The 24,957-nt window shown below is 42.9% G+C and overlaps 1 long non-coding RNA gene across 1 annotated transcript; it reads right to left on the bottom strand.

Annotated features, from left to right (window-relative positions):
* Positions 1-976: 976 nt before the first annotated feature.
* Positions 977-2,586, bottom strand: LOC138643571 (uncharacterized). The gene is made up of 3 exons (XR_011314191.1): positions 2,505-2,586; positions 2,061-2,146; positions 977-1,039 (listed from the first exon to the last, which is right to left on the bottom strand). It is a non-coding gene; the product is annotated as an uncharacterized lncRNA (long non-coding RNA).
* Positions 2,587-24,957: the final 22,371 nt, after the last annotated feature.

The raw sequence follows: 24,957 nt of genomic DNA, 5'->3' as shown, positions 1-24,957 counted from the left end.
GATGATATAATCCGGCGGAAGATGGAACCTATGAGAAGAGATATAAAACTAATGTAAGTAATGGGACTCCATATTAGAAGATACTGCTTTGATGTCATTATGGCAGGACGGTAGAGAAATCTTATCTGTGCAGAGGAAAAGGATCATTGTCAGTCATCATACATGTGACAATCCCACCACTGACAGATAACATCTTCTCCACATGAATTATTCTCACTGGCCAACATCAAACAACATAGACCTCATTCACACTTACGTCTTCTAGGTTCTCGCTCTTCTACTATTTTGGTATTTTGCTCTTCAACCAGTTTTATTGCAGACTTATTTTTCCTCTCAACTAGAAATTCATATAAAAAATAAAAAAACAAGTCAATGATCATTGTCAGTCATCATACATGTGGCAATCGTACCACTGGGAGTTAACATCTCCTCCTCGTGAATAATTCACTATCGCCGACATCAGACAGCATAGACCTTATTGTCACACTTACCTCTGCTGGGTTCTGTCTCTGGGACTATTTCTGGGTCTTGATCTTCTCCCAGTTTTAATGCAGATGTATTTTTTGTCTCAACTGGAAATTCATGTAAAAAAGTAAGAAAAATAAGTCAATAATCATTGTCAGTCATAGATGTAAAATCCCACCATTGACATATAATATATCCTCCTTGTGAATAATTCTCTATCGCCGACATCAGACAGCATAGACCTTATTGTCACACTTACCTCTGCTGGGTTCTGTCTCTGGGACTATTTCTGGGTCTTGATCTTCACCCAGTTTTAATGCAGATGTCATATTTGTCTCAACTGGAAATTCATGTAAAAAAGTAAGAAAAACAAGTCAATAATCATTGTCAGTCATAGATGTGAAAATCCCACCACTGACATATAATATATCCTCCTCGTGAAATATTCTCAGTCTCCAACATCAGATAGCATAGACCTTATTGTCACACTTACCCCTGATAGGTTCAGTCTCGGGGACTATTTCTGGGTTTTGCTCTTCTCCCAGGTTCAATACCGATTTATTTTTCTTCTCAACTGGAAATTCATGTAAAAAAGTAAGAAAAGCAAGTCAATGATAAACTCCTATGAGATTAGATTGATATCTTCATCTAGTAGAGTTATTTTATTTTTGTACCTTACAGTACTGGGATTCTGGCATTGCACCATAAGGCTATGGTCACTAGCAGCTTTTTGCATGTAAATTATAAGCTACTTTTTACAGTGATAGCAAAAGCTATGAGATGTCAGAAATCTCATGCAGACATTTGTTTTTTATTTCCTTGCTGGATCTGAGAGTCTCAGTGTTTTTGAAATCTGCATCATGTCTGTTCTTTCAGTATTTTTGCAGTGTTTTTTCAACCACAGGAAGCAATGCACCTACATGGGGAAGGGCCAAAGAGCGGCGGCGCATGCACACTACAGTATTTTGATCTGCCTTCAGCAGGGCAGAGAGAAGTGTGCCTGCGCAGGAACGTGATGGGGGAACACTGTGTGGATGACATAGGACGCATCACCCACACAAAGCAGAGAAGGAGAACGGCATCGCAAGAAGAGAGGAGGCTCTGGATTAAGACCAGTGCCGCCCATTTGTGAGTCTAATAAAATGTCTTTCTTTTTTTTTGTATGGCATCTTGGAGACTTATATACAGAAATTCCAGAATGCTGTAACACAGAGCTGAAAGGTGGTGGTCTTAGGTTATATGATAAAAATCTGGTGACAGGATCTCTTTAATATGACATTAGTTGCAGCAATGTTATCATATTGTCCATTACTTAAAACATCGGTGTCACATTAATGGTATATATAGGGTTAGTTTGGGGCCTGTTCGAGCCATAGGCACAGTATTCATGATCAGTATCAGGCACCAGACTGTATGGCCCCTTATATCATTTAATACACAGCACTAGAGGATGAGAATTTTATACATTGAAGTGTTGGATTGTTGATTATTTTAAAGGCACAAAAAAGCAGTGATTTTCTGAGCCCTCATGTGACATTCACATTACACTTTTTGATCATTGGCTATAACAAGATGTCCTATAGACCTGCACATACCTGACAATGTGGGAGAGGGTGACTTGCTGTTAGCAGTGAAATACTCACTATCACCATCACTTCCACTAGAAGAAGATTCTTTCTGCCTGTTTGGTAGAAGAAAAATAAATAAATCACAAGTGAAAGCAATTAAAAATAAAAAAAGTCTCCTTTCTGTATGGGCAATTAGGACACTTGGACAAAATGGAGGGGATACCTTGCACAGGACTGCCTTCTATTAGCAAGAATGAAGAATAACTAGTAATAAAGGGCTTTAATGAACTGGAAATGAAAGGCTGGTCACAATGATCAGCTGTTATCACCAGCGTTATCACAAGCCAGACCCTACAGTTATGATCAATCATGGGGTGGTGGGTTCTGGATTTAGTATTGTGTCATATGCGTCTTGTATTTGGTATTCTGAAGATATGTCATTGCTATACCCCATAATAATAATCTACTCACACTTCTGAGTGGTTTGTGCTGGTCTCTAAACAACAATCTGGAGATGGCTTGTGATCTTCATTGCTCATCGTCCTGGTATTGGTTGGATATAGCTAAAATACACAGAGTAAAATTAAATGTATATACAGTATTTTAAAACTATTTTTAGTTATAATTTTGTGGATTTACAGATCACATACTTACCTTAGAAAGTCTTTGAGAAGATGATATATAGTTTAGGCTTTCTGGCCAGTCACTGACCTTCTCACTTGTGTCACCCTCATCTGAATACGTATGCTTGGGTCTCGTAATGCCAGCTACAAAGTACAAGCATTATCAAAGATTATTAATACAATCACAGACAGTCACCATATTATTATTAATAATGATGGGAACATATTGTCGCATAAAATGAAAGACAAGACAAATGGCAGCTTTAACCAGATGACGTCTCATTCTACTTACTGTCAAAGTAGTTGGTGTCCTCCTCTGACTCAAGATTTAGACTAAATAGTGGATTCTGATTTTGAAGGTTCTCAAAATCTAACTCACTCAGGAATGGATGACTCTTGATCTCATTTGCTCCTCCTGGAAAAGAAAGACAAGAAAAAAGTGATCCAGACAATGTTAGGAAGACTGTACATGTTATGTTAATCTAAACTGAAGACATAGCAGAGCTAAAATATACTATAAGTCATAGCAAGAAGAATGGGGGATAGACAAGAATGTAAAGCAGAGACCTCAGTGCTGATCCTTATGGAAATTATCTATTTGTCAGGTCACGGAGGAGTTATAAGTCATTATTAATACTACTATATACATTACCTGTCCCGAGTCTATGTGTTGGATCTTTTCTGAGCAGCTGAGTCATGAAGTCTTGAGCATCACGATGATGAGTAGAATTTTGAATTTTCAAAGTGATGTCATCTGTTATATAAAAAATAAATGTTACAGAAAAGAAAGTCTCTACATTTACTATCATTTAAAAAAAATATCAAAAACAACAAGTAACTAAACCAAAGAATGAACCTAACAACTGAACCAAAACACTATGGCATCACACAGCATTCAGATTATTTTACTTACACCTGATAATACTATAGAAAATATCTTTTTTGCATCTTCCTTTAAATAGCATTTTGCTGGTAAGAAAGTTATATAAGATGATCCCTATTGACCACCAGTCAATAGGCCTTCCATAGCCCTCCTGTAAGATGACTTCTGGGGCTACATAATGATAGGTGCCAGTTATCTGGAAACCAATAGAACAATGAGAAGATGAACAATGAAAATAACTGTGACAAATAATATCAGTGGGAAAGTTTTCTGTGTGAGAAAATATCAGAGAAGCAGAAATAGATCAGATCTGTAAAGAATAAGTTTTTATGTAAAGCTAACCCCATCATCATGGAACTCTCTGGTGATGTCTTCAGTTGGAGCCTTGTAAATGTCTGATGTTGGTCTCATGAGTCCGAGTCTTGAAAGCCCAAAATCGGTGACTTTGATATGTCCAGTTGATGACATTATGAGGCTGTGAAAGAAAAGATATTGTCAGCCCTAAGTAATAACCCATAGACTGTATACCAAACTATAACTGTCTTTCCCTTTATTATACTGCTGTATTCACTTACTTTCCAGGCTTCAAGTCTCGATGAACCACACCATAGCTGTGCAGATATTCCACGGCAAGAACCGTTTCCGCAATGCAGATGCGGGCCAAGTCGAGGGGTAAAGGACCGTAAAACTCTATGAAATTTCCACAGTCTCCTCCTAGAGCAGAAAGCAAATATGACAGGTGAGGGTTTGTTACAATGTAAATTACACATGATGAGTGTGAGTGAGAAATAAGCTGAGACATAGGGGCAGGGAGTCAATCATAGAGATACACTGTGTGATGTAGAGCGTATACTGTATACTGCAGAGTAGTCATATACAGAAAGTTAGCTCAGATCTGCCCCCTGCTGGTAACCTCTTACAATGCACTGTCAATCTTGGACATTGGCATTTACAGCAGGTGACCTGGAGGCGAGCTGCTCTATGCTCTCATCGCCCCATTCCATATCAGTGGTTTGCTATGGCTGCTGAGTGTCTGCGGAAGACTACTATCCTTGCCATTATGGTACTTCTGTGAAGGTCAGTGTGTAGCTTGGCTTCATAGGGGAGCAAGATTTTCACCATATTCGGCAATACTCATGTTGCAGTACATAGTAAAAGTGATTATATAATTGCAAATTCAGGTCCCTTATGGAGACTAAAAAAAAAAATAATAAAAATATTTGGGGAAAGAAAATTAAATATAAAAATCACTTTTTCTCCTTTCAAAATAAATAATAAAAAAACAAATAAACTCAGATGGAATTGCAGTGATTTTGTTGCCCCAACATCAGAAAAAAATGCAAAAAGAAGCAATGAAAATGATTATGTCAGAAAGATGTAATCCTCCTAAACTGTTCTTATGAGCATGTAGAGTAATGAAATATAAATACATTGGGACCTTTATATATTTAAGCAGATACGGGCCGGATATAGATACAATGGATATGTCTTACCTGCTTCAAAGTCCATGACCATACACAGGTGTCGTTTAGTTGGGAAGGAACAAAATGCGGAGACAACAAAGGGACAATCGGAGAATATTGCGATATCCCTTTCCACATAGGCCATTTCAAGATAGAATGGATGATGCAGTTTACTCCTGGCTCGTTTCTTCATGGCGAACACCTTCTTTGTGTCTTTATGACGCACTAAGTGGACGGCCCTGTAGAGGAGAAAAATCCATAGTTTATACAGAATTCTTACAGTCTCTATATGTCAAAAGATCTTCTGTACTAATAGTTAATAGTAGATGTACGGCCGTCACTAGAAATCAGTGTCTGGAAATGCATAAAATAACTCAACATAAAAGATCACCTATGGGAGGTTCTCATCCATATCACATCCTAACTGAGCTGAATAGTGTTCAGTAGATGTGGACTAGATGACTAGATGTAGATTAGATCTAGTGCACAGTGGTGTCTATAACAACAACAGATCGCCACACAAAAAAGCAAAAAAATAAGCCCTAACAAAGCTCTATCGGACAAAAAAATGTCACAGGTCCTGGAGAACATTTACAGTAGATGTGGACTCATATACAGGAATTTCCCTAAGGCAGGACATATAGACAGAGGCATCATCAGAAGGAATTTGGGAAGAATGTAGGTTATACATAAAGCTCACCCATAAGATCCACTGCCGATCTCTTTGATCTGGGTATAGTCGCTCATCCTTGGTTTATTCATAGGGCTCAATGATCTGATCACGGCCTAGAAGAATAAGAAATGACAGTGATACATAGAGGTTGCAGGAAAATAAAAGCTGCAGATGCAGGAACTTCTCTCCATTATGTCCCTGCTGATTACACTGCAGCAGATGTAGAGGACATGATACAAGCAGGACGCTCCCCAGACACTATTATATTATAGGGATATCCTCCATACACATATATCATTGTACTGGAGGGGATGGTAAGGGACATCACACAGAGGAGACAGGAATAATAATAATAGGTCCAATCTACATTAAGAATAGAGGTAACCTGCTGTCCTATGGGGTGTAACATGTGATGTGTAATTCATACCCCGTTATCGGATGATATACAGATGTTTTCTCTGATACTTACACTGGCAGATTCGGGGATCTCTGGTATCTCAGGTATTCCACCGTCAGCAGTTGCCGGCTCAGTTGTCTCTAATATAATGATAAAATAATGAGACATCATGTATTAGATAATATCAGTACTTAATGCATAACACATCGATATAAGGAAGGAAAGACAAGTAAATGGTATAATACTAGTTATATGGATATTCTGCACATACTGTATATAATTATGGTGCATCCATAGATAGATATTCTCTACCATAAATGTGTGATTGTTCGGGATCTGACAAGGACTTGAATGGGGACCCTGTGAGGTTCTTTGTCCATTTTGGGGCTGAGAAGATCCCAGAAGATAGAACCAGAGGGGTTTTCAGAATTGCATGAGCTCTCTCCATTATAGTCTGTAGGAGGTCAGGAGCCGTCTCCGGCCTCATACAGAGGGTGAAGAGTAAATTTATATATTCTCTGGTGTCTCCATAATATTAGTGTTTGTAGGAATACGAGATGATCAGCTTACCTTCAATCAGATCAGTTTTTAGCCCTGGCTCACTGGTATTGGGGTCAGCGATATTTCGTTGTTGCCCCTCTTTGGAGTCACCGTCCGGTGTTTCCTGATGGATATAATATGTTCAATTAATATAACTTTCATAAATACTAAATTACCGTGCACAAAAGACAGAAAGGACTAAACCTGGATTTACATAATTGTGGAATTGCGTGGACTATATACAGCCGCTCCGTCCAGTAAATCCACATTAATGTATAAGGGACTTGTATGTACAACAGTTCTCCAATAACATCTATTACCAGAACTGCAGAATTTACAAGAAGGAAGATAAAGCGAGACAGATGTGATATGAAAGGTCCGCACCACTGAGTACAGCACAGACTGTGACCACAGAGGATGGAGCAGAGACCGGCGGCCATAACATATCCTGCATCTGCCTGGAGCGGACAGGGAGGCTTCTAAAATGAGAAATATGACAATCTGCTATATGACTAGTAATCTGGAGAAGATCAGAGAAGAGATATAGAAGATGACGGATTCTTACCAAACGCTTCAGTGAGCGGGCTATATAGTCTAGTACATACAGGAACTTTTGGGCCAATTGTTTAAAAAAGGCCAAATCTCCACTCTGGGATCTTTCTTCCGCCTGTAAAAATGGAAATAGACAAAAAAGGAAAATCATGAGAGAAAGTAGAGAATATAGGATGCTATTTATGTCACCATTTTACTCCTGCAATCTACAGCTACAATTAATACATATATGGATATTTCTTATAAGCAATAAATTAAATTGTTCTTGGCCAAAATACATATTTCATGTAAATCAGGGGTGGGGAACCTCAAGCCCCAGGGCCATTTACGGACCTCGATGACCTTTTATCAGGTCCCAGAGCAGATTCTCGGGGACCGCATTCTTGGGTAGGTATTTTGATTACAACCAGCTCACTAATTTTTTTTTGCTCTGTTAGCACACACATGCAGTGTTCACTACTGAACACTGAAGGGCATGTAATGAAAGATTACGTCCTGAAACCAGTGCCAGAGTCAGGATGTACTTTGTGGGCCGAGGCCGCCGAAGGATGGTATAAATATCTAAATGGCCCTTGGCAGAAAAAAGATTCCCTACCCCTGATATAAATAAACTTGTATTTTATAAATATTATTCTTTATTATTTTATTTGCTTTGCCCAGTTTGTCTGTTACTTACCTGTTGTACTAATGTCCTGATGTTCATCTGTAAATGCTCAAGATATTCTGAGCTTATACGACCTCGGTGGTATTTGGTCAGGCAGTCGCTCACTAGCTTCATAACCAGCCGGTAAGTGAACCTGAGGACGCCATCGGGTAGTGGTAGGTCAATGTCAAGGGCATAGATGGTAAGAATCCCCTGGAATAGTGCCAGCACTTCACGGTTATCTGAAGAAATTCCAGACATCTCTAACAAATCCAAGTGCAGTCAGTATATCACCACTGAAAACACTGACACCTGGGCAGTAAGCACTTGGGTAAGTAGTGGCAGCGCATTATGATGTCATCATGGAATCTCATGGTGGATTGTTAACATTTCATCAGTGATGTCATCATGGAATCCGAGGATAGAATCTTAACCTGTTTATAACTTTGAAAGTATAGATACGTCCAAGGTCGTGTCCCTGTCTTTTTTAGGCAGCGCCAGAGCCTACATCTCTACCCGCACATGACAGTTGATGTGATCAGCTATCATGTCCTGTAAACAGATACAGATGGATTTCGGCTGTCAACTACTTAATGCCGCTGTCAATAACTGACAACAGCATTTAAGACGTGCTGACCGAAACCGTGTCACAAGTCTCAGCCATCGTCGCCCCTATCACATGATACTGGGGTTGCGATGGGTGGTCATGACAGCCGGGGGTCTGCAGAAGACCAATGTGTCTGTCCATAGATCATCTTTTATGAACACCAACTCATGCCCGGCGTTCAGATTTTTTCCCACCACTTAAGTAAAAAAAGAACCTATACATGTTTGGTATCTGCATTCTCGTACTGACCTGTAGATTCATATTACCAGGTCAGTTTTAGCATTTAGTGAACATTTTAAATAAAAAAAATTATGGAATTGCACTTTTTTTTTCAATTTCACCGCGCTTGAATTTTTTTTCCTGTTTTCAAGTACAATATTTGTAATCTATGGTGTCATTTAAAACTACAACTTGGCCTGTAAAAAACAAGCCCTTGTAGGCTATATTGATGATAAAAAATGTTATGGCTCTGAGAAGAAGGAGAGAAAAAACAAAAGCACGAAAACAGGAAATCGCAAGGTGGTGAAGGAGTTAAAGAGGCGTCTCACCATAAAAGGAAGTTGCCTAGCAACATTCTAGTAACAATTAAGGTGGCAACATTATGGGCTGAGCATCAGAACCATAATTAGAGAAAGAGGGAAAAACCATGGCTCTACTCTTCTGATCAGGTTTTTATATCCGTCTCCCCCCAAAAAATTATTTTAAACAGGTTTTAGATGCTAAATATTCTTTACATGTGTAAACATTTACTTTTTTTTTACATATTGTGACCAGGGTGGACTGGGAGTAAAATTCAGCCCTGGCATTTTAGAGCACACAGGCCCACGCTATCACTGCCCCTTCCCCACTTTGTATTTTATGAATATTATCCATTATTATTTTATGTGCTTTGCCCAGATTGTTACTTACCTGTTGTACTAATGTCCTGATGTTCATCTGTAAATGCTCAAGATATTCTGAGCTTATACGACCTCGGTGGTATTTGGTCAGGCAGTCGCTCACTAGCTTCATAACCAGCCGGTAAGTGAAGCTGAGGACGCCATCGGGTAGTGGTAGCACAATGTCAAGGTCATAGGTGGTAAGAATCTCCTTGAATAGTGCCAACACCTCACGTTTATCTGAAGAAATTCCAGACATTTCTAACAAATCCAAGCGCAGTCAGTATATCACCAGCTTCGCAGCCAATCACTGAAAACACTGACACCTGGGCAGTAAGCACTTGGTTAAGTAGTGGCGGCGCATTGTGATGTCATAATAACGGAATCTTGTGGGGTATTAACATGTCATCAGTGATTTCATCAAGGAATCTGGTGATGCAATCTTAAAGGGACATCTCATCGTAAAAGGAAGTTGCCTAGCAATAATTAATGTGGCAACACCATAGGCTGAGCATCTGTTTCAAACTCAGGCATGGAGGGAAGAACCATGGATTTGATCAGTGAGGCCGGCTTTTACTGTCTTTTCCCCCATAAAATATGTTAAACAGAGTTTGGATGTTAAATGTTCGTCACTTGTGTAATCATTTACTTTTTCTGGATATTGTGACTTGGGATGGACTGGGACTAAAATCCAGTCCTGGCGTTTCAAGCCCATGGTGTCGCCTCCCCCTTCCCTAGATTGAGGTCTCTAATACTAATTTTATTCTACCTGGAGGAAATCAATAATTTACTATTATCTCACACACTTTGTGCAGTTAATAGCTCTCTGTGTCTGTACTGTTACATATTTAGGCTGATAACTGGTTCATGCAGCTTTACATGAACACCCGAGCCTTACACTATAGCTGGTCCGAACAACGAAAGCAATTGTTACCATCCACCTCTCGTGTCTCCCCTTTTTCCTCATAGTTTGTAAGCTTGTGAGCCGGGCCCTCATTCCTCTTGGTATCTGTTTTGAACCATGATTATTGTTATGCTGTAATGTCTATTGTCTGTACAAGTCCCCTCTATAATTGTAAAGCACTGGAAATATGTTGGCTCTATATAAATGAAATTATTATTATATTTCCAATATAAGATTTCATGACCCTGGTAATGCTGAGTACCCGGGTTAAGGAAGGATAACATATCGCCCCATATACAAACCCAAGAAGCATGGCATTAGCTTCAAATAAAAACATGAGGCAATTTCTTTGGAATATTATAGGCCACAGCAGCCTTTATTTAACATAAAACAAAATACATTACAATACTCATCAAATAACATTTTTTTTAAACTCTAGGAGGAGTCCTTGGAGCTCACAGGAATCTGGTGATTAACACTGCATAGCGTGAACGTACATCAAACCAAATTACTCCCAGCCGCTACCACACTGGCTCGGGAGCACCAAAAACCCAGCGGGTTCACTGTTCACGCTAAAATTCAAGGGGAACCGACCACCCCTGCTGGAACCCCCTTCCACAATTCACCCGATCCAAACAAGTTGAATTCCAAAGACAGAGGAATCATAATCCAATGGATCCTCCAACACAATTTCCACAAACTCCAAGGACTCCACCCAGCCACCACAACAAGGGACTTTGAAAACCTCAAAGGCCCGAGACCCCACCGAAACGAAAAGCTGTGGCCTTCTCCACACCTTCTTGCAAACCAAGCGCCCAAAAATCCATGCCAACTGCATTTAAATGCACCCCATCGGCCAACCAGAAAGCACCATCCCCTTTTTCCAGCTCAAAATGCCTGACGGCAATTCCACCATTCCTGACCACAAAAACTGAGACAGCACTATTAACTTTTATCTTGGCCTTGTCAATCTTTTCTAACGACCGCATATTCCTCCAGCGTTTGCACGGCACAATATCCGACCAAACAACGGATATCCCAGGATACAAAAGCCATAAACGTAACAAATCTTGCTTTATATCCCTGATCAATTCCCTAAAAGGCCGCACAGCCAAATCGTTACCCCCTACGTGTAGCACCAAAATATCTGGGGACTTATCCAAAATGACAGCATTATGTATCTCCCGCAACACCCTATTCCAGGACATTCCCCAAAAACCAATCCATTTGACCACCGCCATCTTCCGATCAAATCCAAGCTGTCTACCCTCCGACCATACATCCGCTCGCAGTGCTTCCCAGTGGACATAGAAATGGTCGAAAATCCACACCAATAGCGGCAAGGGATCTGAAAAATACAAACACAAAACACTCAAAAAACAAACCCCTTACATTTTTTTTAAACGCCCAAACAAATTGACAACACCAGTTAACAAACAACTCCCTCTAAGGCCTCACATAACTGCGATACCTATCCGATCTCCATCTCCCAATACGCTTGATGACATCAACCCCTAAACCACCCACAGCCGCCTCCGTTGCTGCCCCAAAATGAAAAGAATAAGGTGCAAAACAATGATCATCCAACCCCAAAACTTGGAGCGCCTTCTTAAAAACCATAGTGAACTGATATCTTGAAAGCAAGGAACCATCCTCATAGCAAAGTAAAGGACCTCCCCTATCAGACAAAAGCTCCCAAAAACGCACCAAACAACTCACCAGACACTTTCCTGACCCAGCGACAGCACCCAACACGACCTTCTTACCCCATCCTTCCGGGTCCGTCTTTGAACGATGCAACCAAAACTCAACCCGCCCACCAGACAATAAGACATCCTGAGCTAAAATCCCCCCATAACTTTCTTGGAAGGAGACACCAATTCTCCAATTCTCATAGCACCAAAGAGGGGGAACGAAAAAGCCACCTCGAACAAACGACATTCGAAATCCGACCCACAACAAGAAACCAACACGTCCCCCAACCTTTCCAACAAGGAAAAGGACACCGGACACCTCACATCTAACTGACTTCCTTCTAAGAGAACCCTTAACCACCTGTCTCACCAAAAAAGCCTTGGACAAATCCTGTTGCCCCTGCAATTTAAAACCAAAAGCCAGCGCCGCCATAATGCGAGACACCTTCGTACAAGACCAACCATCTGAAGCCCCCCTACTCAACCAAGATAACAATGCCCCAACTTGCTCATCCGTACCCCCCCACCAGGGTAAGCCACCAGCACAATTTTCCAAGACGACCAAATTGCCTTATAAGCCTCCCAAGTTTTTGGAGCCAACGACGACTTGATCAACTCTTCCGCATCCCGGATGCCACCAGCCAAAGTTCCACCGGGCATTCCAAACCGATGGACCCCGGAATCTGGAGCCAAGGACCGAAAACGCTCGAGCTGAAATCGAGAAAGAGAGTCAGCAATGGAGTTATGAACACCAGGCACATGAGACGCTGTAACATGAGAGTTCAAGGCCAAACATAATAGTACTAACTCTCGAAGCACCCGCGCAAACCACTCCCATATTATCGCAGTTGAAACGAATGCGTCTGTTACGAAATTCCCATTGCCACAAATGCACTGCCACCAAAATAGGAAAAATTTCCAGCAACGCAATGTTGCGAACCAGACCAGCCGAAAACCACTCTGTCGGCCAAGGAGCTGCACACCACTACCCTCTGAAGTACGCTTCGAAACCAGTACCTCCAGCAGCATCCGTAAACAACTCCAACTAATCGCTGTCCACAGCCTCCTCCATCAGCAAAGAACGACAGTTATAAGTTTCCAAAAATGTGCTCCATACTGCCAAATCCTCCTTCAACTCTGCCGGTAACCGAATGAAATGATGCGGGGCACGCACACCAGCAGTGGCCATCGTCAACTTTCTTGAAAACACTCTCCCCATGGGCATGACCTGACAGGCAAAATTAAGCTTCCCAAGCAAAGATTGAAGATCCCGCAACGTCACTTTCTTCAAACGCTGAGCCCGAGACAAATCCTTACGCAACCCCTCTATCTTCTCGACAGGCAGCCTAAACTCCCACTTAACTGTATCTATCACAATGCCCAAGAAACTCAAACATGTACTCAGGCCTTCCGTTTTTCCCGGAGCCAAAGGAACACCAAAACGATCAGCCACCTACTCTATGGCCCTCAACAGCCTCACACACCGATCCGACCCTGCTGGGCCGACACACAAAAAATCGTCAAGATAGCGTATGACAGAATCACAGGCCGAAACGTCCTTCACCACCCATTCTAAAAAATAACTAAACGTTTCAAACAGGGCACATGATAAAGAACAACCCATGGGCAAACATCTATTAACGAAGAAACCCCCCTCCCAAAAACAACCCAAAAGCTTAACACTGTCCGGATGAACCGGCAATAACCAAAACGCTGCTTCAATGTCCATTTTGGCCAGCATGGCCCCTTTACCAGACCTCCGAACCCATGCAATGGCCTCATCAAATGATGCATACACCACCGAACAAAGCTCCGGCGCAATACCATCGTTAACGGACAACCCACGAGGGTTAGACAGATGGTGAATCAAACGGAATTTACCAACTTCCTTCTTTGGGACTACACCCAAAGGGGAAACAACTAAATCCTCAAACGGAGGAGACACAAAGGGGCCAGACACGCGACCCAAAGTCACCTCCTTCTTTAACTTTTCCGAAACCACCTCACCGTGTATTACCGCGGACCTCACATTTTTAAGAACCCGGGGAATCACAAACAGAGGGGAAGGAATAACAAAACCATCCCGAAAACTGCAAAACAACAACGCCGCCGCCTCCTTAACAGGGTATCTACTTAGATAAGGGGACATCCTTTAAAATCTTCTCCCTAACTTCTTTCTTAAGGTGTGCCCCCAGAGGGCCCTCAAAACGTACATAAACCTCCCCATGAGCCCTATCATCCAGATGAATCTTTCTCCTTCTTGGTTTGTACGGAAACCGAGACAGGTTCCACGCGCGACACCACCACTTCCCTAAAACCGACCGCTGCTCCATGCGAACCTACCCATGCCGCCAAATGCCTTTGCTCCACCATCCCCCTCTCCAATCTCACTAACAAATCCCTCACATTGGCTAGCAATGCACCCACTTCAACACCACCCGGAACACCAGCCGTACTGACAGAAACCAATTCTCCTTACCGACCCCCACCAGCAGGAGAAGAGAAAAGCTGTGCAGACAATAACGATGAAGACGCATACTCACCGGGCTGCGAGGGCGCTGTGATCCCTCCAGCCAGAATGCCGGGCTCCTGATGCCACTGTCCTGTGAGATCCAAACCCGCTCCATCCGAGGAAGACTGTTGTTGGTGCCCATGGCTTGAACTCGGGCGTAACCCCGGCAACGCCACCTCAGCCGACGATGTAGCCGGACCAGGTTGCTGACTCTGGAACAGCGGCCGCGCCTGCGAACCCACCGCTGCAGCGCATGGGCTCCCATCCGCCTGTGTCGATTGCTCAGCTGCAGCCATATCCACCAATGCAGGTGAGCACCCTGCCGCAGAATGAAGGGCCAGCGCTGGCTCCGCCCCCTAGCATGATGGGGCGAAGGCCGATCAGCCACCACCGGACCCCGCCTGGCAATAGGATTTCTCCCAGGCCGGGGCCTGCTGGCACCACGACTTACTGGCGCCCAGCCTGGAGGGTCCTGGGAGGGGCTCCTGCGCCTGTGGGGGGCCCGAGGAGCTGAATCTGGTGATAGGCACTCCGGAGGCCTGGTCCGCCTTGAGCGCCTCACCGGCGATGCTGCAGCTGCTGATGCGGACCCGGAGCTCCTGCCGACGATAGCTGCAACCTGCTCTTCAAGCCAGCCTGGGGGCTGCAACGCTGCTGCCACCCACAAGCTCTCCAGGATCTGGTCCACCGCTGCCATGGTGAGTGTGCACTCGATGCCCAGAGAGTGGGAAGTGACTAGTCCCCTCCCACCACCTCCTCATAACCCTGTCTCCACCAAGCCCCCACCTCCTTCACCTAACCCCTCCCAACATACCATTGTCATGTTGTCCTCCTCTTACGACGTGTGGGGGGGGGAGAGCGGCTCAGCTCCAGACATTACTTAATAATAATATTACAGTATATGGTTAAGTTCTCACATCGAGTATTTTCACTGCATTAAAATGCATCTTCTTACAATCCCAACAAAGTGGATGGGATTTATAGAAATCTCATGCCCACTGTGATTTTTATACCCTGTATAAAATGACCTGCGGTGCATGTCATTACTCGATTACTGCAACACCCTCCTCTGTGGACTCCCAGCTAACTCTCTTGCACCACTCCAGTCTGTCCTCAACTCTGCTGCCCGGCTAATCCACCTCTCTCCTCGCTACTCCCCTGCTTCTCCCCTCTGCAAATACCTCCACTGGCTCCCAATTCCCCAACGAATCCAGTTCAAACTATTAACACTGATCTACAAAGCCATCCACAACCTGTCCCCTCCCTATATCTCTGAACTAATCTCTCAATATCTTCCCTCACGTAATCTTTGATCCTCCCAAGACCTCCTACTCTCCTCCACACTTATTCATTCCTCACACAACCGCCTCCAAGATTTCTTCCGAATATCCCCCATACTCTGGAATTCCATGCCTCAACACGTCCGATTATCCACCACCCTCGGATCCTTTAGACGGAAGCTGAAAACCCATCTCTTCAGGAAAGCCTACAGCCTACAATAACCGAGCCGCCGCCTCACCACCACCAGAGCCGCCGCCTCACCACCGCCAGAGCCGCCGCCTCACCACCGCCAGAGCCGCCGACTCACCACCGCCAGAGCCACTGCATCACCACTGCCAGAGCCGCCACCTCACCACCGCCAGAGCCGCCACCTCACCACCGCCTTCTGTCTCTTCCCCACTATCCAATAGAATGTAAGTCCGCAAGGACAGGGTCCTCTCCCCTCTGTACCAGTCCGTCACTGTAAACCTGTTTACTGTAAACGATATCTATAACCCTGTATGTAACTCCTTTCTCATGTATAGCACCATGGAATTAATGGTGCTATATAAATAAATAATAATAATAAATAATAATGTGTGTTTGAAATCCACAAAATACAGGATACATTTTTCTTGCGATTACGCTGAGATTTATTTGCTGATTTTATCCATAGAATTGCATTAGATGAGGAAAATATGCAGGTAAAAAACAAAATGCATGAAATCCACACATGACTCTATTAATAAAGCTTTGATAAAGCCAAGTACCAGGAAGTATCAAAAATAAAGCAGATTTATTCAACAAATAACATAGTAAATAAACAAAAAAACAGAGTAAAAAAGATACAAAAATTCAATAAAATCGCAAGTAGCCTAATTTACCTAATAGGTATAAAAATGCAGCAGAAAATCTGCAACATCAAAAGCTCATCAACTGCTTATCACGGGAACTTAGCGCCTACCAAACAAATAGCACCAGAGCAGATCAAAACATTACCAGCATATACAGTAGTGATAATACCGCCATACAGATCATTAGCTAAAACCAATGTGCTAGTACTGATATCACCACCATACAGTGTCCATATAATGGTACTATCAGTTTTACACAAGTGCACTGCGGACTGTTGTATGTGTTTACTGCGCAGGGTCTCACCAAAGACGTTCTCAATAATCGCAGTCATTCATTTTTCATTTCATTTTCCATTCAGGCCAAAACAGCATGATCACTTCTTCAATCCATAACTCATCGCTGCAGAATGTAACACAGAAACTTCTTTGACTTACAGCTTTTACCCTCCATAGATTCCCCCATTCCTGTACATACCATGTAGTGCAATGATAAGTAATCTAAACAGTAATATTGCCCCTCTGTGTCCTGTATGGTAATCCTAGCCTCTTTTTGTGTCCCCCACAATAACAGTGCCTCCTCCATGCCCCTACACAGTAATAATGTTCCCTCTTTAGACACTTAAAGTAATAATGCCCCCCGCATGCTTCCTTATATCTAAGTAGAGCAGCATATAGAAATAATGCCCCCATGACTCCTTATAATGATTCTCCTTCACCCTTTACAGTAATAATATTGACCCTGTATCATCTTACCCCTGTGATTGCTTATAATAATATGTCTCCTGTTCTCTTCCTGTAATGATACTGATTTTGCAGTCTGCCTCCTGATAGTAATGCCCCTGAGCAGGAGCCAGGGCCAATTTTAGGCAAAGAGCGGCCCTAGGCAAAAGTCTAAACTGGGGCCCCAAATGCTAACATTTCACACAAAATATCACATATCACACAAAAGCATTTCTGTTGTATTTATATGCGCTGAGTTCAGGCCGCTAAACGAGTGTGATCGACAATATTGAAGTCGTTCGCCGCTAGTTTCCTCGCCTCTTTACACCAACTGAAAGAGAATGATGGGAACAGAATAATCACTACTAGATCAATCTGTCCCCATGCAGTGTCATGTTATCAGCAGCACATCTACAGCTTACACCTGCGATGTGCTGCGGAGAACAATGATTTCTGTTCCGGCATAAACAATCCAATCACTCGATGAATATGCAGCATTTTGCTTGTTTAGTATAATACACCCCATAGTCCTCCATATATTATAATGTGCACCACAGTCCTCCATATTCTAAAATGCACACCCTATAGCCCTCCATATAATATAATGTGCCCCATAGTCCTCTATGTAGTATAATACACTCCCCATAGTCCTCCATATAATATAATGTACTCCCTATAGTCCTCCATATATTAAAATACACTCCTCAGTCCTCCATATAGTATTATAGACTCCCCATAGTCCTCCATATTGTATAATACTCTCCTCATAGTCCTCCATAAATTAAAATACACTACTCAGTCCTCCATATAGTATAATACACTCTTCATAGCCCTCCATATATTAAAAGACACTCAGTTCTCCATAGTGCTCCATCCTTTGGATGGCCACCAAGGTATCCCGATCTGACCCCCTTAGACTTTTAGCTTTGGGGTCATCTGAAGGCAATAGCCTATGCTGTGAAGTTACGGGATGTGCAGCATCTGAAACAACGGATATTGGAAGCCTGTGCTAGCATTTCTTCTGTGGTGTTGCTATCAGTGTGTCAAGAGTGGGAGAAGAGGGTTGCATTGAGAATCCAACATAATGGGCAGCAGTTTGAACACATTTTATAACTGGTCATAAACTTGTAAATAACTCATGAAAGAATAAAGTTACGTTAAAACCAAGCACACCATTGTTTTTCTTGTGAAATTCTCAAAAAGTTTGATGTCACATGACCCTCTTCCCATTTAAAAAAATAAAGTTGGATCCAAAATGGCTGATTTCAAAATGGCCGCCATGTTCACCACCCATTTTGAAAAGTTTTACCCCTCCCATATACTAATGTGCCACAAACAGGAAGTTGATATCACCAACCATTCCCATTTTATTTATTTGTATCCATATAAATGGCCCACCCTGTATACCGGCATCTGGGTCATAAAAAGTAGAATAAAATTATATCTGTGATCCGATGTGTTATTCCAGAGAAATCCACATTTTTCATATATGTAAATGAGCGGTTAAGATCTATGGGCTGGACACATTCTGGTATCCATCCTGAATTAACACTTTGGTTGATATACTCAGGGAGCACTGTGTGCCATCAATGTGTCATCTGTGTGCCATCAGTGTGTCAACAGTGTGCCATCAGTGTGCCAAGTGTGCCATCAGTGAATTATCAGTGTGTCATCAGTGAGCCATCTGTGTGTCATCTGTGTACCATCCGTGTGGCATCCATGTGCCATCAGTGTGTCATCTGTGTGTCATCAGTGTGTCATGCATGTGCTCTCCGAGTGTCACCCGTTTTTCTCCAGGATGGCATAAGAAAAATTAATTCCAAAGCTTCTCCTATACTTTGCAATGTTAAACACGTACAGCACACAGATGAGGCATGGATGTCATCCGTGTGCTGTACATGTTTTACACAGACTCATATACGTGTATTGTCCTTTGTGCAAACATGGACATTTGTACAGTACCATAGATTATAATGGGTACATGTGGTGTCCTTGAAAAAAACGGATTCCACACGTACTGCAAACACAGACATATGAAGAGGGCCTGAGGGAGTATGGCGTGTGTAGCACTAATGAGAGGGCACACAACATGTTTGACACTGTATGATTGGGAAAACTGTGGATGGCACTGGGGAGCAGATTGGGACTGGCACCGTATAGGTCTTTGTGTCAGTTGTGTCACCGCTCTTTATTATATTGGTGCTTGGCTGCTTCCGTGTCACCCATAGACTAATGGAGAGTGACTGCACATGTAGATCACTCATTGCAGCCAAGTGATAAAGCAGAACATTGGACATAACGTGCTGCTAGAGAATGGAGTAAACGGCCGTAATTGTGCTAAGTTCACCTGCATGATTTAGAAATTGTATTAAAAAATACATTAGGAATAGCAGCCTCTGTGCAAATCTGAACAAGCATACAAAGTACAGAATTCTGTACTACATAGCAGTACAACAGGTGTAATAAAGGTAAAGAGTAATACTGCACATTTAGTACAGGTAGATGGCAATACAGCACATACGGAAAGAGAGAATTACAGTTCAGGTAATACAGGTAGAGCTCAGTACAGTACATATAGTACAGGTAGAAAACAGCACAGCACATTTAGTATAGATATAGAACAGTACAATACAAATAGTGCAGGTAGAGAGCAGTGTGGCACACATAGTACAGATCGCAAACAGTACAGCACATGCAGTTCAGGTAAAGAGCAGTGTCACGATAATATAAATATGCCATATTCTGAGTATAGTTCTAGAAGGTTCCATGGCACACACACACACACACACGCTGTGGGCTCTCTAACCCCCCCCCCCTTCCTTCAGCTGCATAGGAAACTCTTCTCACTGCACATTCTGTGCAACTTGATACCAATGTGCTGCAGCCCCCCACTGAGTAATTTATAGCTTTAAGCTGACTAAAGGCAGCTGTAGTACCATGTGCTCTTTTGTTCATGTAAAAACTTAATAGTAAGGCACAACTTGACTCCAATTAATGACAGAGATATGAAAGTTATATTTTTGGAATGTGCAACAATAGTGCTACACATCAGTGCATTTTCTAAGCGCAGCACCTAGCAGAAGCAGAGAAACGGATTTCTGCTTAACAGGGGCTCATATTCACTTCATGTTTGGGCTCAAATTAATGCCTAGCTCATGCTCGGAAGAATGGTAGTTCTCTGGTCGCTATACGGGGTGCTGAGTTATGAGTAAGCTTTTGCCCAGGAAGCTAGCTGAGACACATCTGAAATGCATCTTGATGTATCACCCCTCCCGCACACCGCATGGTCTGCTAAGAAATGATATGAAAGAACTGTGTTTTTTTTTAACTTTAATCCCTTTTTATTTGTAATCGTTCTGTACATATATAATTGTCTCATTTTTATTATATCTTTTGTAAACACTGCTTACCTTTTGGAGTAAAATATATAATTATTAGCTTTGTTTATCCTTGCTCTATAACGTACTGTCACATCCTCTGAAGTAAATTACGCTACTAAATGGTTTGGCTCCTGACCCATTATTGATTTAGGAATAGAGGCTGGTGGCAACATACCATACTGAGCTTGTTGGATAAAGCTGGCAGCGATGGAACCGAGTTTATAAGTGTATTGCTCAGCTGCTGCTGGGAATAAATATATCACCCTCATTGCAGTGTGTGCCCAATAGCCAGTACATACCAGGCAGCCTTTCTGGTGACTAATTATCCTATGTGCAGTTCCCTGACTGACCTGAGGGTAAGGGGGGTGCCAGAGAGTTGCGAGTTCCAAACCGGAACTGGGATATGGGATATAAATAAATCCCCTTTAGAAAAGAACCGGGTGTTAGGGCTAGCAGAAGGCACCGAGTAAATATAAATGTTTTATTGAAATAGATGCGTTCGCAGCCCGGGGTCCACCGTGCAGGAGAACCTGCTGCTAGCAAACGGCGGCACTATATGGCGGTATGAACTAGCTCTGTTAGGTTTACAGAGCAGCCGTGAAAGCAAAGCTCTGTGCCCTGTTAGACTTCACAGAGGCACAGGCTAACTACCCAAATGAGAGCAGTCAGTGGTCATGCTGCAGCATGCACACAAAACTCCTCGCCGGAGGTGCCAGCATTCTAGGGGCTTATTTCAGCCAGGTCCCTGAATACATACAAACACAATCTCCTCGCCGGAGGTGCCAGCATTCTAGGGGCTTATTTCAGCCGGGTCCCTGAACACAAACTCACATGACCACATTGGCGCAAAGCACATAACTTAGAAAGATACTAGCGCATGGCCGTGCGGCCATGCGAGCCTTAAATAGTTGCAGCACGTACAGGACCTTCCTAGAAGGACCAATAAGAGGCTGCTACAGAGCATGCGCACCTACAGGACCTTCCTAGAAGGACCAATAGATTTGACTGCAGTATCTGAACATGTGACCCTCGATCTCCACTGAGAGATCTTACTCTGGGCATGCTCAGGAGGAGAAAAGCAGGACTTAGTCCTAGAAGCATCTGCTCGCCGCTGCCCAACACTGGCTTCAATGGCAGAAGCAGGAAAAGCAGCAGTAACTCTTTGTACAGAGTCTGCCTGAGCAAGACGCTAGGACAGACGTCTCTGCTGAGCAGGCTCCACTGCGGCAGGAGAAGAATGGGAGACTGCAGCGGAGACGGCCCGAGATTCCCCTGTGCAGAGGCGGGAACTTGACCCCTAACACCAGGGCAGCCAAACTACCCCGGTTCATGACATATTGGTGCCAGCGGTGGGGATGATAAAAATATCCCCCCTGTGATTCATGACAAGCAGCATGTGCTCAATATATGGAGAACTGTATGATACATGTAGTGTAGGTAGAGAGCAGTGCAGCACACATAGTACAGATCGCATACAGTAAAATACATGCAGTACAGGTAAAGAGCAGCATGTCCACTACATATGGAGAACTGCACAATACATGTAGTGAAGTACATATAGTACAGATACAGAGCAATACCGTACATGAAGTACCAGTAAAGAGCATAAAAAATAAAAGCTAAAGCCACAAAAAGAGGAATAAAATTCCTCCAAAAATTCAAGAATTAACACAGCAAGAAATGACAGCAGTTTTTTTACCTGTCCAGGTCTCAAAACTAATGCAGCAAAATATTAGGGTAAAGATGGAGGAAACACAGGTGAAAAATACTGATGAGACAACCACTCACAGCCTGCCAATTCATAGAGGGGGTGATTGCTTAGTAATAATTGCACAAAATTGCCTCGTATAGGGGGCTGGTCACACACACACACACACACACACAGGTAATGCATAGTGCCTGGCTTACAGCTTATTAGTGACGCCCATACTATTACATTAGAAGGGCTGCCCAGCACTAAGTGCACCCCATGAGGGCAGACACCCTAGCTTACAAGGCCAACAATGATGGGCCCAGCTGCACCCGGAAAACTAAAGTGCAAAACGTGTGTTGCCATTATCCTTACCATATGGGTTTGCTGCATCTTGATAATACATTAGTTCTGACACCTGGGCAGGTAAATGCTGCTGCCCTTATTTGCTGTGTCAGTTCAATAAAGTGCATGTAATAAAAGGCAGGTAGAAAACAGCACCGTACATATAGTACAGTTAGAGAGCAATACAGCAAATGGTGGACAAGTAAAATACAGTACAGTACATATAGTACACTTAGAGAGCAATACAGCAAATGGTGGACATGTAAAAGACTGTACAGTACATGTAGTGCAGGTAGAAATTGGCACATTAAAGGGGTTGTCCACTCAAAACAGGTAAGTCTGCAGCCACTCTGTGTGACAGCAGACTTATGAATCCCCCCGGTGCGCGCACTGTGCCGTGGTTCGGCATTGCTCTCCATACACTTGTATGGATCGAGGCCGTGCCTTCCAGTTGGCCATGTCCACTGGACCGGCACATCACTAGAAGGGGCGCGGCATTGCTCAATACAAGTGTCCACACCCACTGGAGAGGAGTATGTATAAGGCCGGGGTCACACTTGCGTGTGGAATACAAGAAACTCGTGGGAGTCTCACTCATTAATACCCGGCACTGCTGCTGTCTCTCGGGACCGGAGTGTGCTGCTGCATAGAGATACATGCAGCCGAACTACATGCAGCCGAACGCTCTGGTCGTGAGTGCTGGCAGCAGTGCCGGGTATTGATGCGAGAGACTCGCGCATGTTTCTCACATTCCACAGGCAAGTGTGACCCCGGCGTAACTCATACATACTCTCAGGTCCCCGGTCTGAAACCGTTGAATCCTCGTAGCGCTCAGTGCGCGTCCTGGGGAGATTCATACATCACACAGTCAATGCGTGCACGCACCATAACAGTACACAGTATGTATGTCACGGGGTTGCCACAACAGTGTGGAGCCAGAAGACCGCAGCGTCTGATTGCACCTCTCCTTCATTTTAAATGTGCTGTAGTATTTATGAAATACATTATTATATATTCCGTTTATGATTATTCACTTTTATTCAAATTGATGTATCTTCTGTATGATAGACTGGATTAATCACATGCACGTGCACTAAAAATTTTTTTTGCACTTGCACCCTTTTACTGCTGCCACAATTCTTTGCCTTTTTTACATTGTCTTATTTTTTATTCATTTTATTATTTTTGGACTAATAAAATATTTTCAATAAATTAATAAAGAAATTACAGCCAGAAATCTTGCATGTTTTTAGGTGACCAAATGCTTATTTTCTGCCTTATTTTGCAAAATAAATCTTGCCAAATCAGACAAGGTGATTTTCTGGATTCGTTTTCTCATTTTGACTCTCATAGTTGTGGTCTACCTATGATGTCAATTACAGGCCCCTCTCATCACTTGCACATTTGGTGGCTGACTAAATACTTTTTTTCCCCACTATATGTTTCACTGAGGCTATTGGCTTCAGTTATTTGAAACCCATAAGTTTTGCTCTAGCACACAAAGTGTTGAGAGGGGTTAATAATCCATCTTGCTTAAGGGCTGGGTTTTTGTGGACAACCATAGATTGGGTGGGAGGTTGTCCACCTTATCTCCACCCCAAGGTGTGGTCTGGGTCTTAAATAGTTGGCCTCCAGAGGCATTCAGTGTTCAGCATGTTTGGAAAGAGAGTAACTCCAGGAAAGTGCTTGTGTTAGTGCTAAACTGAACCATGTTTATTTAACTTCACCATGGTTTATGCCTCATGTACCTAATAAACCAGTGAAGGATGTAAAGTGACAGTGTTCCCATTTCTATGTCTGTGTACCACTGAGTGACCTGATCTACCGCAACACATAGAATGTTGAGAAGCAATCAGTACATGTAACGTGTCAGGTAGGAGCGTTAAGATGACACTATTTTTTTGCATGTCATGCATCTAGCTCCAGCCCTAGCAAAGTTTGATAATTGCCACTCTGAAATGTCATGAAAGCAATGTTTTAACCTCTTGAGAAGATGGAATACATCTTCAAGTTATCCTGGTTGTTTAAGGCTCAGCATAGCTATTTATTGAAAGACATGGATGATAGAGTTTGGTAAATGTAATTTTGAATACTTTCTGTGATGTACATTCAGTTTGTATCCGTCATTATACTGAGGGTCCAGGTGTTTCTCATCTGTGATCTTGAGCCCAATAAATCAAAGAATACTTTCCTCAACCTTTTCATGTATCATGTCTGCCTGTTAAACATTGAAACATATCATAGGCAATCCATTAATCTATTGTAAAATAACCGCCTCTATCTTCAGCTGCATTATAGGATTAGTG

This window comes from Ranitomeya imitator, chromosome 6 (assembly GCF_032444005.1).
Source record: "Ranitomeya imitator isolate aRanImi1 chromosome 6, aRanImi1.pri, whole genome shotgun sequence".
NCBI lineage: Eukaryota > Metazoa > Chordata > Amphibia > Anura > Dendrobatidae > Ranitomeya > Ranitomeya imitator.
This window is presented reverse-complemented; position numbering and strand designations above follow the sequence as displayed.